Raw genomic sequence first — 16,462 nt, forward strand, 5'->3', positions numbered from 1 at the left:
CTCACCATTGAGATCATATGCTTTTTTAATTTAATTTTCCTTTTAAGTGGCCGATTTCACATTTTCCCAATTATGTCCAATTGCTTGATCTTTACACATCTAAACTATCTATATCTCTGTGTAACTTCTGATGTTCTCTTCATAGCTTACTTTCTTTATATCATCAGCACATTGAGCAACCATTACATTGCTGTCCTCTGTCATGGTCCGGTCCGTGAAGTCTGCATTCCGGTTCACGGTCTGGTCTGTCAATTCCTTATTCCAGGTTTTCCTGTTTTCCCTTGTTCCATTGGGTGCCGTAATTGAGGCACCTGATTCTCGTTTCGGGCTGGCACATAAATACCTCTCAAACCAAGGATTCTCTGCTGGACTGTTCCCTTTCCCCTCCTTCTGTCAAGTTCAACCACCAGAGTGAGACTGGAGCCTTGCCATGCCAAGATAAGGAACTATCTATCGTTGAGTTTGGAGCCATCTCTTTGTGCCCCCCTGTTAGTATCCGTGTCAAGAGGAGTCCCGGCCTTAGGTCCTTGTTCCCAGGGAGGGGTCCTGGCTCTGTGTTCTGTGTTCCAAGTTCCAGGTGCTGTGTTCCTGTCCTGTCCAAGTCAAGGCTTCGTGTTCTCGTCCTGTCCATGTGCCTCGTCCAGTCCAGGAGTCCCTCGGCAAGTGTCCTCGGCAGTCATCCCGGCCCTGCATCATAGAAAGGTCCCGGCCCTGCGCTCGAAGGAGGAGTCCTGGCTCTGTACCCAAGAGCTGAGCCAAACCTAGTCCAAGAGCCACGTCCTGCCCTGGAGTACCTTGCCCAGTCCACGTCCAAGGCTCTGAGCATCCAGTTCAAGTCGAAGGCTCTGTGTTCCAAGACCAAGTCCAGGTGCCGTGTTCCAGCCCTGTCCAAATCTGAGCTTCATGTCCTAATCTAGTTCTGGTGCCTCGCCCAGCCCAGGAGTTCCTCTCCCAGCCTGGTGCTGGAGATTCCTCATCCTGTGCTTGGGTACCTCGTCCTGTGCTGGGGTACCTCGTTCTTTGCTGGAGTACCTCACTCTGTCCTGGAGCCACGTCCTATCCTTGCCAAGATTCAAAAGATTCAAAAACTTTATTGTCAATCTAACGGTACATCAGCTCTGCAGGGCAGAATGAGACAGCGTTTCCCAGGAGCAGTGCAATCATAACATAACAAACACAACACTAAATAATAAATATAACAATAAATAGTAAAACACAACAGCCACATGTCAGTTAAAATCAAGTTATAAGTGTCCAGTGCAAGTTAAAAGTGTCCAAAGCAGAGTCAGGTAGAGCAGCTATTTAGCGGTCTGACTGCCTGTGGGAGGAAACTGTTTAGTAGCATTGTGGTTTTAGTTTTGATGCTCTTGTAACGTTTGCCTGTTGGCAGAAGAACAAACAGTTCAAGATCCTAGTCCCGAGTCCTCGCCTAGATCCAGGGTCCGAGCCCGAGTCCAGACCCAGGTTCCGGGTCCCTGTCCTGTCTCTGACTCGGAGTCCTAGCCCAGGCTCCTAGTTCCAAGTTCCTTGTCCTGGTCCCGCTTTCCTAGTCTTAGTCCTAGCCCAGGCCCGGTGTCCTTGTCTCGTCCTGGGCCTGTGTCCATGTCCAGTGTCATTTCTTCCTGACTCCCCTTGCTTTCTTGATAAACCCTGTCCTGTTCTTAGTACTTCAGTGTCTGTATCTTGCATTTGGGTTCACTCCCAACGCCCCCTGGTAATATCCTCATCCAAATCATTTTTATAAATTGTAAAAAGTTAAGGACCTAATACTGATCCATATGGCAGATCACTCGTATATATCAGCCAAGACTGCAGATACCAGAAACTGGACCAAATGGTTACTCCAGAAACTGGACCAAATGATTACTGGAGGAACTCAGTGCAGATCAAGGATCTCAACCCAAAACATCAACTGTCCTGTTCTCCTTACTAAGTTCACACGCACAGTAGTTTTTTTTTGTTATTTTTTATCTCCAGAAAAGCATGCATTTACACCTACTATCTCTGCTTATTAGCCAAGTTTCTATAACTGCCAAAGTGTTACCTCCTTTACCAAGAGCTCTTAATTTCTGAAAAATCTTCTACATGATGCTGTTTTAGATGCCCTCTGGAAAACTAAGGGTAATACACCCTGGATTGGATAGCGAACTTTGTCTTGGGCATAACTGCCCTGGGTTTCCTTGCACTTAGTTGCATGAAGACGGTTGTTCCCAGAACTTTTCTTCTGAGTCACAACTCCTGGGACACAGTTTTGGTTTCATCTTTTTCTGCCATTGGCTTTGCTGGCCATGAGGCAACTCCAACTGCTATAGCCATTGGTCCCTTTAATTTATGCTCTGTACTTTTCCTCCAGTGCACATTCCTCACTGGATCTGTTTAGGTCTGCTCTGTGACTGATGGAGATTTGTTCTTTGCCTGCTTCTGTTTTGTACTGTGTCATCCTTCCTGTTCTCCTTTTATTCCTTGACCTGTTGCTCCTTCGGTGGGATGACAACAGAACTAAAAGTCTTAAGTTCCTGGTACACTAGTACAGCCAAGAATACATCTATGTGTGGTGCTGTAGATGGAAAGAATACATATAGAGTCTGGAAAGTATCTTCAAAACAAACTTTCAGAATCAGGTTTAATATCACTGCCAAATGTTGTGAAATTTGTTGCTGTGTAACAGCAGTGCAGCGCAATACATAATAAAAAATCTCTAAATTACAGTAAGAAATGTATATAAAATAAATTAAATAGTGCAAAAAGAGAGCAAAAAAAAGTGAGGCAGTGTTCATGGGTTCATTGCCCATTCATAAATCTGAAGGTGGAGGGAAAGAAGCCGTTCCTGAAATAGAGTGTGGATCTTCAGGCTCCCTAATGGTAGCAATGAGAAGAGGGCATGTCCTGGGTAATGATGGATGCCGCCTTCTCGAGGCATCACCTTTTGAAGGTGTCCTCGATGCTGGCAGGGCCAGGCTAGGCTGCAGCCCAGGAGCCAGAGCTGCAGAGGGGCCCAAAGTAGGTAGCTATCATCATGGCAGACAAAAAAAAATACGAGAGTGGAGCACAAAAAAGAAAAAAGAAACAAAAAGAGGACCGTGAGAAAGAAGCATTAAAAAAGACATTGAAATTGACAGAATTTTTAAAACCTGTTCTCGACGATGCAGCAGTACCATCGTTCTTGTCACAGTCTGAGACCGGTGGACAAACGGAGACTTGTTCAACAGCTAGCGCTAGCACCAGCGTTAGCACAGGACCACCGTCCTTGCCACAGTCAGCAGCTAACGTTGAAGAGGCAGTGAGCATGACTTTGGGATTCCCGACCACAGAGGCCTCCGAACGACCAAGTCGGGCCGCCATTAATGTTAACGTTACCGCTATTGAGGATCCTTATGGCACTGATCCTGCTTGCTGGGGGAAGGAAACGTTAGATGATTCAGTCCAAGCATACTGGACTAAGAAAGGGCCGGAGTCCTGCCAGAAAAAGGATGTGGATATCAAAACCTCGGAACGAGTATACAAACAGCAAAGACGTTTTTTCCTCCAAATTTCACTTCAAACGCAAGCTCGTAAATGGTGAGTACAATATCAAGGCAATGGCTCTTATATTCCCCTTCCACCGGCTGTGTGTTTTGTTTTGCTTGCCAGATCTTCAGTGATGGTAACTGTCAGTCCATCTTCGAAACTGGCTTTAGCAACTGGGAACATGCCGCTGAGTGCATAGGAGAGCATGAAAATAGCAAACACCACAGGAAAACGATACTGACCTCTGAGCAAATTGTGGCATTGCATTCTTCAGCGCTTTGAAAGTGCAAGTGTTGCATTGCAAGCTGTAAATCTAGACCTGGGTAATGCTGTGGATTTGGTTAAATCACTACATGGGTACATAGCAAGCTTGCATGATCAATTTGATATTTTTGAGACCCAAGCTAAAACTATGTCTCCAACAGTCTCACAAGTGTACAAAGAAGACACCCAATGACAAAGAAAACGTAAAACGTGAATCCTGAACACCTGATGTTGGCTTGTCAGCCAGAGAAAAATTCTCAGCTACTGTATTTTTTGGTTGTGATGGATAGATTACTTGCAGAAGTTGATTGCAGATTTGCATCATATAATGACCTTAACAACATATTTAGCATCCTAAACAATATCCCTTCTCTCTCTGTACAAGATCTGCACAAGAGAGCGTCAGATCTCCAAAGCAGATATTGATCTGACTTGGAGTTAGACTTTGTGGAGGAGATTGTCCATTTCAGGGAATTTGTAAGTGGTAAAGATACTTCATCAGCATCAGAGCTTTTATGCTTCCTCAGAGGAAAAAAAACTTGGCAGGTCATCTTCCCAAATGTAAGCATTGCTTTGAGGCCTTACTTGACTCTCTCTGTCACAAATGCAAGTGGTGAATGATCTTTCTCCAAGCTCAAGCTAGTGAAGAATAGGCTCAGATCCACAATGGGACAGGACAGGCTGAATCAACTTACTCTGATGTCACTTGAAAGTGAACTTGTTAGGAAACTGGATTTTAGTGATCTGATCAAGGACTGTGATGCGAAGAACTCCAGAAGAACTAGTCTTTAATTTTGAAAAACAAGCATTCTGACTTTGTAAATATCTAGGCTTGTATGTCAGTACTGTTCCTGTTTTCGTGGCAATAGGCTAATAGTTGACTGTTTACAAACCTAGTAAGTAATATGTGGTTTTTACTCTGCAAGCCACACAGCACAGCAATAGGTTAGTATGTGCTAGATCTCATTTTTCAAAAAAATTTTTGGAGTATTGTCAAGTTTCCTAGTTTGCCATAGTGCCATCTCTCTTGGCCTTTTTGTCTCTCATTTCCATTTTACTTTCTCAACACATGGTTGAGAAAAATACCTAGATAAAAATGCTTTGGCAATGTTTGAGAAATAAGGCCTATGGTATATGCAGAAATAGCTAAATAAAGATTTAAGGTTGGGTACATCATACTTCGTCTCCCTCATAACTTTTGTGACGAGAATACACATAAAATTAAGATGTGTGCTGGCCTGGGTTAGCATCAGTGGCATCAGCAGTTGGTCTGCCACCTGTCCTCAGGGGAAGGAGAGATAAGGAACAATGAAGCAGCATGTGGAGATGTTAATGAAGGAGCCATCAGTCTGGGTATTGCCAAGATCGGCTCCCCCTTTGAACCCTGAACTGTTTGAAGTGATGGACAGGCGATACCCCAGCAGGGGGATAAAAAGGGACAGGTTCGCTAAGGCAGGACACACACACGACACCCGAGGTAACAAGACCCTGAAAGCGGTGCATCTCTCACGAGTCGGTGGGAAGTACCGGACCTTAAACGCACAGGGTGGAAAGGTACAATCAGCGGGAACCCGGTGTGTGTCCACCCTCGCTTGGGTGCAGGGTTCACTGCAGAGGATCGACCGCATCTGGAGGAGGGGTCACAGTCGGTGACCTCAGGTGGCATCACCAAGGACCTGCCCGAAAGTTGCTTGTGGGCAATATCGCCGGTCTGTGAGTAGAAGCCGTTTCTGAATGATCAGTCGTTCTTGCTTCTCTCTCTCTCTCTCTCTCTCTCTCTCTCCCTCCCCCCAACGTTGTCCATCGCCATGGCAACGATTACTGCGAACTGAACTAAATTGGACTGAACTTTTGTGTCACTTTGAAATTTGGTCATTTACCCCTAGACAACGATAGAGCTTGATTGATGCTGTTATCTTAATTCTGTGCACATGTGTGTTTATCATTGCTGAACTGTTGCCTTTATTATCCTTTCAATTACTGTGTTGCTTGTTTCTTTAATAAAACTTTCTTAGTTCTAGTAATCCAGACTCCAACTGAGTGATCCATTTCTGCTGGTTTGGCAACCCAGTTACGGGGTACGTAACATAAGTGGGGTTCTCGTTCGCGATTTTGAACGCTAAATTTGGGACGGAGTAAATTGATTGGGTTAAAATTCCCGAAAGAAAGAAAAGACAAACAGCAGAAATGGAGGCTGAGGAATTTATAAAGGCGCCGACCTTGGAGGCATTAGAGGATGCCAGGAAATCGGAATTGGTAGCTGTGGCCAAACGGTTGAATCTTGCTAAGGGGAAGTCGACAATGAGGAGAGAGGAGATACACAGAGCTATCGTAGAGCACTATGTATCTAAAGGTGTGTTTCCCCAAGGCGAGCTGGGGGTGGTGTCTATTGAAAAACCTGCTGGAGACGCGGTACAGGTGCAGCTTGAAAAACTGAGACTCGAGCACGAGTTCCGGGTACGACAGTTGGAGCGAGAAGAGAAGGAGAGAGAGTTAGAAAGGAAAGAGAGAGAGAGAGAGAGACAGTTGGAGAGAGAAGAGAGAGAGAGACAGTTGGAGAGAGAAGAGAAAGAGAGACAGAGACAGTTGGAGAGAGAAGAGAGAGAGAGAGAGAAAGACAGTTGCAGCAGTTGGAGAAACAGAGGGAAAGGGAATTTGAATTGGAGAAGTTAAGGTTAAGGGCAGAGCAGGGGCTCGTGCCGAACCAAGGTGGAGGGTTCCGGGCGGCCCAGGAGGTTAGGCTGGTTCCCCCATTTTGACGATACCGACGTGGATCGGTACTTCCTCCATTTCGAAAAAGTGGCTATAAGTCAGGACTGGCCGAGAGATAAGTGGGCTGTGTTACTTCAGAGTGTACTGAAAGGGAAAGCCCAAGAAGCTTACTCTGCTTTGTCCGCGAAAGATGCCCAGAGGTATGAAGTGGTGAAAGAGGCCATCCTCAGGATTTATGAGTTGGTCCCAGAGGCATACCGACAGAGGTTCCAGAATGCGAGGAAGCAGTGGGACCACACGTATTTGGAGTTTGCCCGTGAGATGCAGACATATTGTGAGCGTTGGTGCGCCTCGAAGGGGGTAGATGGAGATTATAACAGACTGCTGCAGCTGATCCTGATTGAGCAGTTTAAAGGTTGTGTCCCTGAGCGTATGAGACCCTACCTCGATGAGAAAGAGGCAGCCACGTTAGCCACAACTGCTAAGTTAGCGGATGAGTATGCGTTGACGCATAAAATGAAGTTCGCCCCGAGTAAAGGCTACCAGAAGGGTAGTCAGGACGGCGGGGAGAGTCCGCTGGAAAAGTCAGAAAGTAAGCCGGGGACTAGTGAAAAGGATAAGGTAGACCGGGAGCAGTCTGGTAGGAAGTCCCCCGGGGTCGTCTGTTATAATTGTGGGAAAGCCGGACACTTTGCGTCCAGGTGCTTTGCCCCAAGGAAGGAGACGGGGAAAGGAAAAGCGAAAATTTTGAATGGCTGTATCGAGCTGTTAAGCGAACCGCTAGGGACGGTCAGGTCTGCCAAAGTTCAGGAAGGGCGCGAGAGGATTATCTCGGCTGGATTGGTGTCAGTGAAGGAGGGGTTAAAACTAGTTCCAGTGTGGATCTGGAGAGACACGGGAGCGTGTCAGTCACTAATACTGAAGAGTGTATTAGAGTTTAGCTCAGAGACCCAGACTGGGGAGGTAGAGGTCAAAGGTGTTGGGGAAGGGACAGAGTCAGTCCCTTTGCACCAGATACACTTACAAAGCAACCTGGTCTCTGGGCCAGTCACGATCGGGGTGAGGTCCGAATTACCGATGAAAGGCGTGGAAGTCTTGCTCGGTAATGACGTCGCCGGGGGAATCGTGTTCCCAGTCGTGAGATTGACAGGTCAGCCTGCCAGCATTGAGGCCCCGCCGATGGACTCACAGGTTCATCACGGGACCGCGGTAGTGAATTTAGCTGAAACGTTTCTGCCAGACTTGTACGAGACGGGGGTAGAAAATGAAAAGAAGGACTGTAGTGAGACAAGAGGTAGTGAGGGAGCTGGGACAGACGTAGCAGTAGCCAGGAAAGAATTTGTGCAGACGCAGGAGCGAGACGAGGGGCTGATGGTTTCGGCAAAGACAGCTCTCTCTGACACAGCTTTAACAAGGGAACTAGTAGGCTATTGTGTGGAGGAGGAAGTGCTAAGGAAAAAAGGGAAATCCAGTACAGTACCCGCAGATGAGGAGTGGGGGGTGGTGCAAAAGAGTTATGGGGATGAGGTTTTTAACATGGCCCACGAGGTACCCCCCGGTGGACATTTTGCGGTGCTGGAGGAAACAGTTGGTGGAATCATGAAAGAGGTTTACCAGCTGCCCAGGGGGAAGGATGTTATTGATCATGACCGACGCGAACTGAGACGGTCACAGGCTTTTGATATGCTAACAAACCTAGTCGGTGTTAGCGTGGAAATCAATGAAGCTAGAGGCCCCCTGATAAGAGAAAAAAACCATTTTGAAAAGATTAGTATGGGATCGATCAGATGGGAGAAGGCTATTGTTTTGGCCAGGTCTACTGATAAGGTCTCTCCCTTAATCCCCGAACAAAGCGAATCTTTAGCAGAAGTAATTAAACGACTCGCACCCGTGTGTTTGATTGTCCCGAGGCAATGCAAAGAACTGGGACGTTGGGTGATGTCTGTTACAATAGGCCAGCCTAGTAAACAACATTCATATATAATTAGTAATTTAGTGACTAAAGGGCTGACGAACACAGAGGTGTGTATTGGCAATTTAATACTGCTGTCTGAAGCCAGCTTGATAGTGAACCTTGAAAAAAATGAATTCGGCCACACGAGGGTCACTTACCTGGGAATTGTGGTGACACGGGGCAGCTGGCAGCGATGCAAGCTACAGTGCAGGCTATCGCTGACCTCCCAACCCCGACAGACAAGAGGGCCCCCAGAAGGCTCTTGGAGATGGTGGGGTACTGTAGGAAGTTTTGAAATAACTCTGCGGTCACTACCCCCCCCCCCCCCACTAAGTCCTTGCGAGAGAAAACTGAGTCGGAATGGGACGACCCTTGTTATTGTGGGCTGGGACGAAACCAAATGAGAGGTTACATTGATCGCAATTCATCAGTGTTTTTGGCCACTATGAAGTTTGCTGAGTTGGAGCCTGGTCTAAGGGATTATTAATAACACATATAAAAGGAACAGAAAATGTGATGACTGTCTGTCAAGGTGTTGACAACTTCAAACTCGCTGTGTTAGCCAAATAGCTGATAAAGATGTATATTTGTGTGTGTATCAAATAATATATTCATGTTTGTAATTTTTACCTCCCGGTAAAAATCCTTAAAGGGGGGAAGTGTGACAAGAATACACATAAAATTAAGATGTGTGCTGGCCTGGGTTAGCATCAGTGGCATCAGCAGTTGGTCTGCCACCTGTCCTCAGCGGAAGGAGAGATAAGGAACAATGAAGCAGCATGTGGAGATGTTAATGAAGGAGCCATCAGTCTGGGTATTGCCAAGATCGGCTCCCCCTTTGAACCCTGAACTGTTTGAAGCGATGGACAGGCGATACCCCAGCAGGGGGATAAAAAGGGACAGGTTCGCTAAGGCAGGACACACACACGACACCCGAGGTAACGAGACCCTGGAAGCGGTGCGCCTCTCACGAGTTGGTGGGAAGTACCGGACCTTAAACGCACAGGGTGGAAAGGTACGATCAGTGGGAACCCGGTGTGTGTCCACCCTCGCTTGGGTGCAGGGTTCACTGCAGAGGATCAACCGCATCTGGAGGAGGGGTCACAGTCGGTGACCTCAGGTGACATCACCAAGGACCTGCCCGAAAGTTGCTTGTGGGCAATATCGCCGGTCTGTGAGTGGAAGCCGTTTCTGAATGATCAGTCGTTCTGGCTCTTTCTCTCTCCCTCCCTCCCCCTGACGTTGTCCATCGCCATCGCAACAATTACTGCGAACTGAACTAAATTGGACTGAACTTTTGTATCACTTTGAAATTTGGTCATTTACCCCTAGACAACGATAGAGCTTGATTGATGCTGTTATCTTAATTCTGTGCACATGTGTGTTTATCATTGCTGAACTGTTGCATTTATTATCCTTTCGATTACTGTGTTGCTTGTTTCTTTAATAAAATTTTCTTAGTTCTAGTAATCCAGACTCCAACTGAGTGATCCATTTCTGCTGGTTTGGCAACCCAGTTACGGGGTACGTAACACTTTACTAAGCCAACTAAGCCTAGGTCAATTTTTGAGTACTTTAGATGCTGCCCTTCAAAATTAGAATCTGCATTACTTTCTGTCCTCCCTCTTAAAGCCTGTAAGTTTATAGCCTACCTATTGTACTAAACCAATATCTTGGTCCACAGCTTTGATATTTAGACCAGTACGACCTTTGTTCTTGTTCTTGCCTTTTTTTGCTTGGTACAGCAGCATTTTACGGTGTCGGCAGGGAGCCATCAGGGCCTCCAGCTGCACTAAATCCGGTCCTGGATGCTGAGGAGGGTAGTACCCATGATGGGGCTGGCTAAGTTTACAATTTTCTGCACCTTTTTCTGGTTCTGTGCAGTGACCCTCCATACCAGATGTTGATACAACGAGTTAGACTGATCTTCGCAGAACATCTGTAGAAACTTGAAGGTATCTTTGGTGACACGCTAAGTGCCTCAAACTCCTAAAGAAGTATCGCTGGTGTCATGCCTTCTTTGTAATTGCATCATTATGTTGGACCCAGGATTGATCTTCGGAGATGTTGACACCCAGGAGCTTGAAACTACTGATCCCTCAATGAATCCCGATTTCCTCTTCCTGAATCCCACAATCGGTTCTTTGGTCTTACTGACCTTAAGTGCAATATCTCACTCCTGTACACCACCTTGTCACCATCTGAAATTCTGCCAACAATAGTTGTGTCACCAGCAAATTTAGTGGTGGTGTTTGAGCTATGCCCAGCCACACATGGGTGTAGAGAGAGTAGAGCAGTGGACTAAGCATACATCCTTCAGGTGACGAAGTCTAGTCCTGACGAAGGGTCTCAGCCCGAAACATGGACTGTACCTCTTCCTAGAGATGCTGCCTGGCCTGCTGCGTTCACCAGCAACTTTGATGTGTGATCCTTCAGGTGTGCCAGTGTTGATTGTGAGCAAGGAGGAGATGTTATTTTCGATCCGCACAGATTGGGGTCTTCTGGCAAGGGGGTCAAGGATCCAGCGGCAGAAGGAGGTACGATGGCCCAGGCTTTGGAGCTTGTTGATTAGAACTGAGGGTATGATAGTGTTGAATGGTGAGGTGTAATCCATAAACAGCAGCCTGACGTGGATAGTACTCTTGTCCAGGTGATCCAAGGCTGACTGGAGAGTCGCTGAGATGACATCTGCTGTAGACCTATTGTAATAGGCAAATTGCAGTGGGTCCAGGTTCTTGCTTAGGCAAGAGTTGATTTTGGCCATGACCAGTCTCTTAAAGCACTTCATCAGAGTAGATTTGAGTGCAACTGAACAATAGTTGTTAAGGTAGCTCATCCTGCTTTTCTTGGACACTGGTATGATAGTTGACCTTTGGTAGCGGGTGGGAATCTCTGACTGCAGCAGTGAGATTGAAGATGTTCTTGAGCACGCAGAGCAGTTGGATGGCACAGGTTTGCAATGCCCTACCATGTCCCTGTGCCTGTGCCTTGTGAAGTTCACACTCTTGAAAGATGTTCTGACATCTGCTTCAGAGACAGAGATCACAGGTCACCAGATGCTGCAGAAATTCATATAGGTGTAATTTTATTCTTCCTTTCAAAGCATGCATAAAAGACAATTTGCTCATCTGGGAGTGAAATATCACAGCTATTCATGATGTTAGGTTTTGCCGTGTAGGAAGAAATGGCGTGCAAACCCTGCCAGAGCTGATGTGCATCTGACTCCGTCTCTAACTTCAATTGGAATTGTTTCTTTTGCTCTTAAAATAGTCTTTTGAAAGTTGTACTGGGACTTCTTGTATAGACCTGGATCACTGGTCTTGTATGCCACAGATCTAGCCCTTAGCAGACTACGAATCTTGTGGTTTATCTTGATGAAGTTGGTGACAACTGTGGCATATTTATTCAGATCTGAAGATAGGTCTCTGAATTTTGTCCAGTCCACCAACTCAAAGCAGTCCTATAAACGCATCTCTGCCTCCCTTGACCACAGTGGTGATGTTGTGGTGAGGATTGGAGCTTTCTCCTTATTACAAGCTAATGTATATGGGGGGGGGGGGGGAGGAGGGAAGCACTCATCCTAGAACAAATTTTCTTCAATCCAAAGTTCTCATTTTTCTTCTATTATTTCTTATTTACTTTAACCCACTATCTCTACCCCCATGTGCTGTGCATACACAGAGATGGCCTTCTGCAAAGTCTAACTTCAGCACCTATGCTCTTTGTGAGCTGTGTGTAGTTCTGCTTTTACCTTCAATGTATGGTGACAACTTTCTGTCCTAGACTTTTATGAAGCTCTTATTAGGCTGGTATGTGGGCATGAGTTCACTATAGTTCACCTGGTTTACAATTGTCGCTCAGGATGTTTGGAGCTTTTATGGACTTCCACTGCCTGGTACCAAACATGTAGAAGCCCCTTTATCTGACTGCTACATGCTCACCACCCCTATCGCTCTCTCTGCTGTGCTTCAGAACCAAGAATTCACTATTCTTTCCTATGAATTCACTATCCCCTTCTACAAGTCCCAGTTAGCACAGATTCCATTAGCACTCTTTCCTCTGTAAGTTTCCAGAGTAATAAATGAAATAATAGTGTGGGGTCTGTCCTCATAACTTTCACCCTTTTCACCGGGACAGATATTAAGCTGACTGGTTTGCAGTTTTCTGCTTTCTCGTCTCTTGAATAAGTAAGTCACATTTGTTGTTTCCTGATATCTAATTAAACCTAATAAAGAACTTCCTTACAAGCCGGTTGTTTTAGAACCGTAGTTCTGACAATATTCTGAATGTATTAGACTTGGCATTTTCATGAGCACTCAATAATAGTGCATTTTATGGCGTCTTAAACTGTTAAAAGTTGTTTATATCTCACATAAAAATTAGACATAGGAGCAAAATTGGGCCATTCGGCCCATCAAGTCAGCTCCGCCATTTCATCATGGCTGATCCATTTTCCCTCTCGACCCCATTCTCCTGCCTTCTCCCTGTAACCTTCAATGCCATGACTAATCAAGAACCTATCAACCGCCAGTTTTTATACACTCAGTGACCTGGCCTCCACAGCCGCCTGCGGCAATGAATTTCACAGATTCGCCACCCTTGGGCTAAAGAAATTCCTCCTCATGCGCATTAAATTCCTCTGTTCTGAGACTGTGTCCTCTGGTCCTAGAGTCCCTCACTATAGGAAACAGCCTCTCCATGTGCATTCTATCTTGGTTTCAATGAGAGATTCCCCCTCATTTTTCTAAATTCCAGTGAATACAGGCCCAGAGACATCAATATTCCTCATACGATAACTATTTCATTCTCACAGTCATAGTCTATTTCTCTTTTCAACCCACTCTATTGTCAGCACATCCTTTCTTAGATGAGGGAACCATAACTGCTCCCAATACTCCAAGTGAGGCCTCACCATTGCTTTATAAAACCTCAGCATTACATCCTTGCTTTTGTATGCTAGTCCTCTTGAAATGAAAACTAACATTGCATTTAGTTACCTTCCTCATCACCAACTCAACTTGCAAGTTAACTTTTAGGAAATCCTGCACGAGGACTCAATTTCATCATCCAAATGAAAGCCATGGTCCCAGCACAGACCCCTGTGGAACACAACTGTCACCTACAGCCAAGTAGAAAAGGTTCCCTTTATTCCCACTCTTTACCTCTTGCTGATCAGCCAATCCTCTATCCTTATTGGTATCATTCCTGTTATACCATGGGCTCTATCTTGGTAAGCAGCCTTGTGCAGTCCCTTGTCAAATACCCCTTAAAATTCCAAGTACACCACTTCCACTGATGCTTTTTTTGTTTATCCTGCTTGTTATTTCTTCAAGGAACCCCAGAAAGTTTGTCAGGCAAGATTTCCCTTAAGGAAACCATGCTGACTTTGGTCAATTTTAACATGTGCCTTCAAGTACCCTGAGACCTGATCATTAACAATCGACTCCAACATCTTTTCTCAACACTGAGGTCAGGCTAACTGGCCTATAACTTCCTTTGTTCTGCCTCTGTCCCTTCTTGAAGAGTGGAGTGACATTTGCCATTTCCAGTCTTCCGGAACCATGCCAGAACCTAGTGATTCTTTTGAGAACATTAGTGATGCCTCTCGAAGTTTCAACATACTGCTTGTGCTTTCCATAGTAAAGACTGATGCAAAATTCTTAGCTCATCTGCCATTTCCTTGTCTCCATTACTATCCCTCTTGCGTCATTTCTCAGCAGTCCAATATCTATTCTTGCCTCTCTTTACACTTATATCTGAATAAAACGTTCTTATTGGCTAATTTACCTTTGCATTTCATCTTCTTCCTTTTAGTTGCCTTCTGTTGGTTTTTAAAAATTTCCCAATCCTCTACCTTTCTGCTAATTTTTGCTTTATTACTTGTCCTCTCTTTTGCTTTTATGTTGTCTTTGTCTTTACTTTGTCCACACTGTTGCATCATCCTGCCTTTAGAACACTTAGTGACGACTGAGCTCATCAGTTTCATCAACTTCCATCTTGACACCTTCCTCCCCTTTCTGAATATCTCCATGGTGGAGGCGGAAATGATAGGGTCTTTGAAGAGACTCCTGGATAGGTACATGGAGCTTAGAAAATTAGAGGGCTATGGATAAACCGAGGTAGTTCTAACGTAAGGACATGTTCGGCACAGCTTTGTGGGCCAAAGGGCCTGTATTATGCTGTAGGTTTTCTATGTTTCTGTTTCTGTCTCCATCTCTCATTTTCTGCAACTTCTGCCATCTCCAAAGAGATCCTACCACCAAACATATCTTTACCTTCCTCCCCCCCCCCCTCCGCTTTCCACAGGGATTGCTTCCTTCGTGATTCCCTCATACATTCGTCTATCCCAACTTATCTCCCTCCTGTTAGCTTAACCCTGCAAGCAGCCAAAGTGCTGCACCTGTCCATTCACCTCCTCCCTCACCTCCATTCAGCGCCCCAACCAGTCCTTCCAGATGAGGCAACACTTTACCTGCGAATCTGCTGGGGTCGTCTATTGTGTCTGGTGCGGACTCATCTACATTGGTGAGACCTGTTGTAAATTTGGGGACCGCTTCATTGAGCACCTCTACTCCATCCGCCAAAAGCAGTACTTCCCAGTAGCCAAACATTTTAATTCCAATTCCCACCCTTTTTCCAGCATGGTCTCCTCTTTTGCCAGAATGAGGCCACTCTCAGGGTGGAAGAGCAACACCTTGTACTCCATCTGGGTATATCCAACTTGATAGCATGAATATCAATTTCACCTTCCGGTAAAAGAAAATTTCCCTCCCCTTCTCCTTTTCTTCTCTCCCCGCTCTGGGCTCTTCCTTCTTCTAGCCTGCCTATCACTTCCCTATGTGCCTCCTCCTTTCCTTTCTCTATGGTTCACTCTCCTCTCCTATTGAATTCATTCCTCTCCAGCTCTTTACCTTTCCTACCCACCTGGCCTCACCTATCAGCTTTTAGCTATCATCCTTCTCCCCCCCCCCCCACACCTTTTTATTCTGGCAATTTCCCATTCCTCTCTAGCCCCGAAGAAGTGTCTCGTCCCAAAAAGTGGACTGCTTATTCATTTACATAGATACTGCCTGACCTGTTGAGTTCCTCCAGCATTTTGTGCGTGCTGCTTTAGAATACTTTGTTGAGATGTATCTATCCTGTGCCTTCTGTATGGGTCCCAGGAGCTCCAGCAATTACTGTTCTGCTGTCATCTCTGCTAGGGTCTCCTTCCAATCAACTTTGGCCAACTCCTGTCTCATGCCTTTATAATTCCCTTTACTCCACTATAATACTGATAAATCTGATTCTGCCTGTCAGATTGCAAAATTCATACAGAAGCGTAGCACAGAACCTTCAGTCCATCTAGTCTACACTGAAAACATTTAAACTGCCTACTCCCATCAACATGTACCAGGACCATAGCCCTTCATACCCCTACCATCCATGTACCCATCCAAACCTGAAAAAATGTTGAAAAAATTGAGCTTGCATATACCACTTGTGCTGGCAGCTTATTCCACACTCTCACGACCCCCTGCATTTCCTCTCATGTTTCCCTTACACTTTTCACCTTTCACCCTTAACCCATGAACTCTGGTTGTAGTGCCACCCAACCTCAGTGGAAAAAGCTTGCTTCCATTTACTGTCATAATTCTGTATACTTCTATCAAATTTCCCCTCAATCTTCTATGTTCTAAGGAATAAAGTCCTAACCTATTAAATCTTTCCTTATAACTCAGGTCCTCCAGACCCAGCAATATGCTTGTAAATTTTCTCTGTACTCTTTCAACTTTATTTACCTGTTTCCTGCACAAAATACTCCAAATTAGGCCTCACCAATGTCTTATACAACTTCAACATAGTATCCCATCTCCTGTACTTCGTACATTGATTTATGAAGACCAATGTGCCAAAAGTTTTCTTTATTTACCCGTGACGACAGTTTCAATTAATTAAGGACCTGTATTCCAAGATCCCTTTATCCTACCTCACTCCTCAGTGCCTTACCGTTCAGTGTGTAAGACCTACCCTGGTCGGTCCTAC

General features: G+C 45.5%; 1 protein-coding gene across 4 annotated transcripts in view; it reads left to right on the forward strand.

Moving 5' to 3' along the window:
• Positions 1-16,462, forward strand: part of xpnpep1 (X-prolyl aminopeptidase (aminopeptidase P) 1, soluble) — a 122,417-nt gene that overhangs the window by 56,498 nt on the left and 49,457 nt on the right. The window contains exon 1 of one of the 4 annotated variants that reach the window (XR_011882651.1): positions 510-9,961. The exons of the other annotated variants lie outside the window; for them this stretch is intronic. The gene's annotated coding sequence lies outside the window, so the exon portion shown is untranslated. Of the gene's footprint in view, positions 1-509; positions 9,962-16,462 lie in introns of those variants that run through there. 4 annotated transcript variants of the gene reach the window in all.

Source organism: Mobula birostris, chromosome 21 (genome assembly GCF_030028105.1).
Source record: "Mobula birostris isolate sMobBir1 chromosome 21, sMobBir1.hap1, whole genome shotgun sequence".
Taxonomy (NCBI): domain Eukaryota; kingdom Metazoa; phylum Chordata; class Chondrichthyes; order Myliobatiformes; family Myliobatidae; genus Mobula; species Mobula birostris.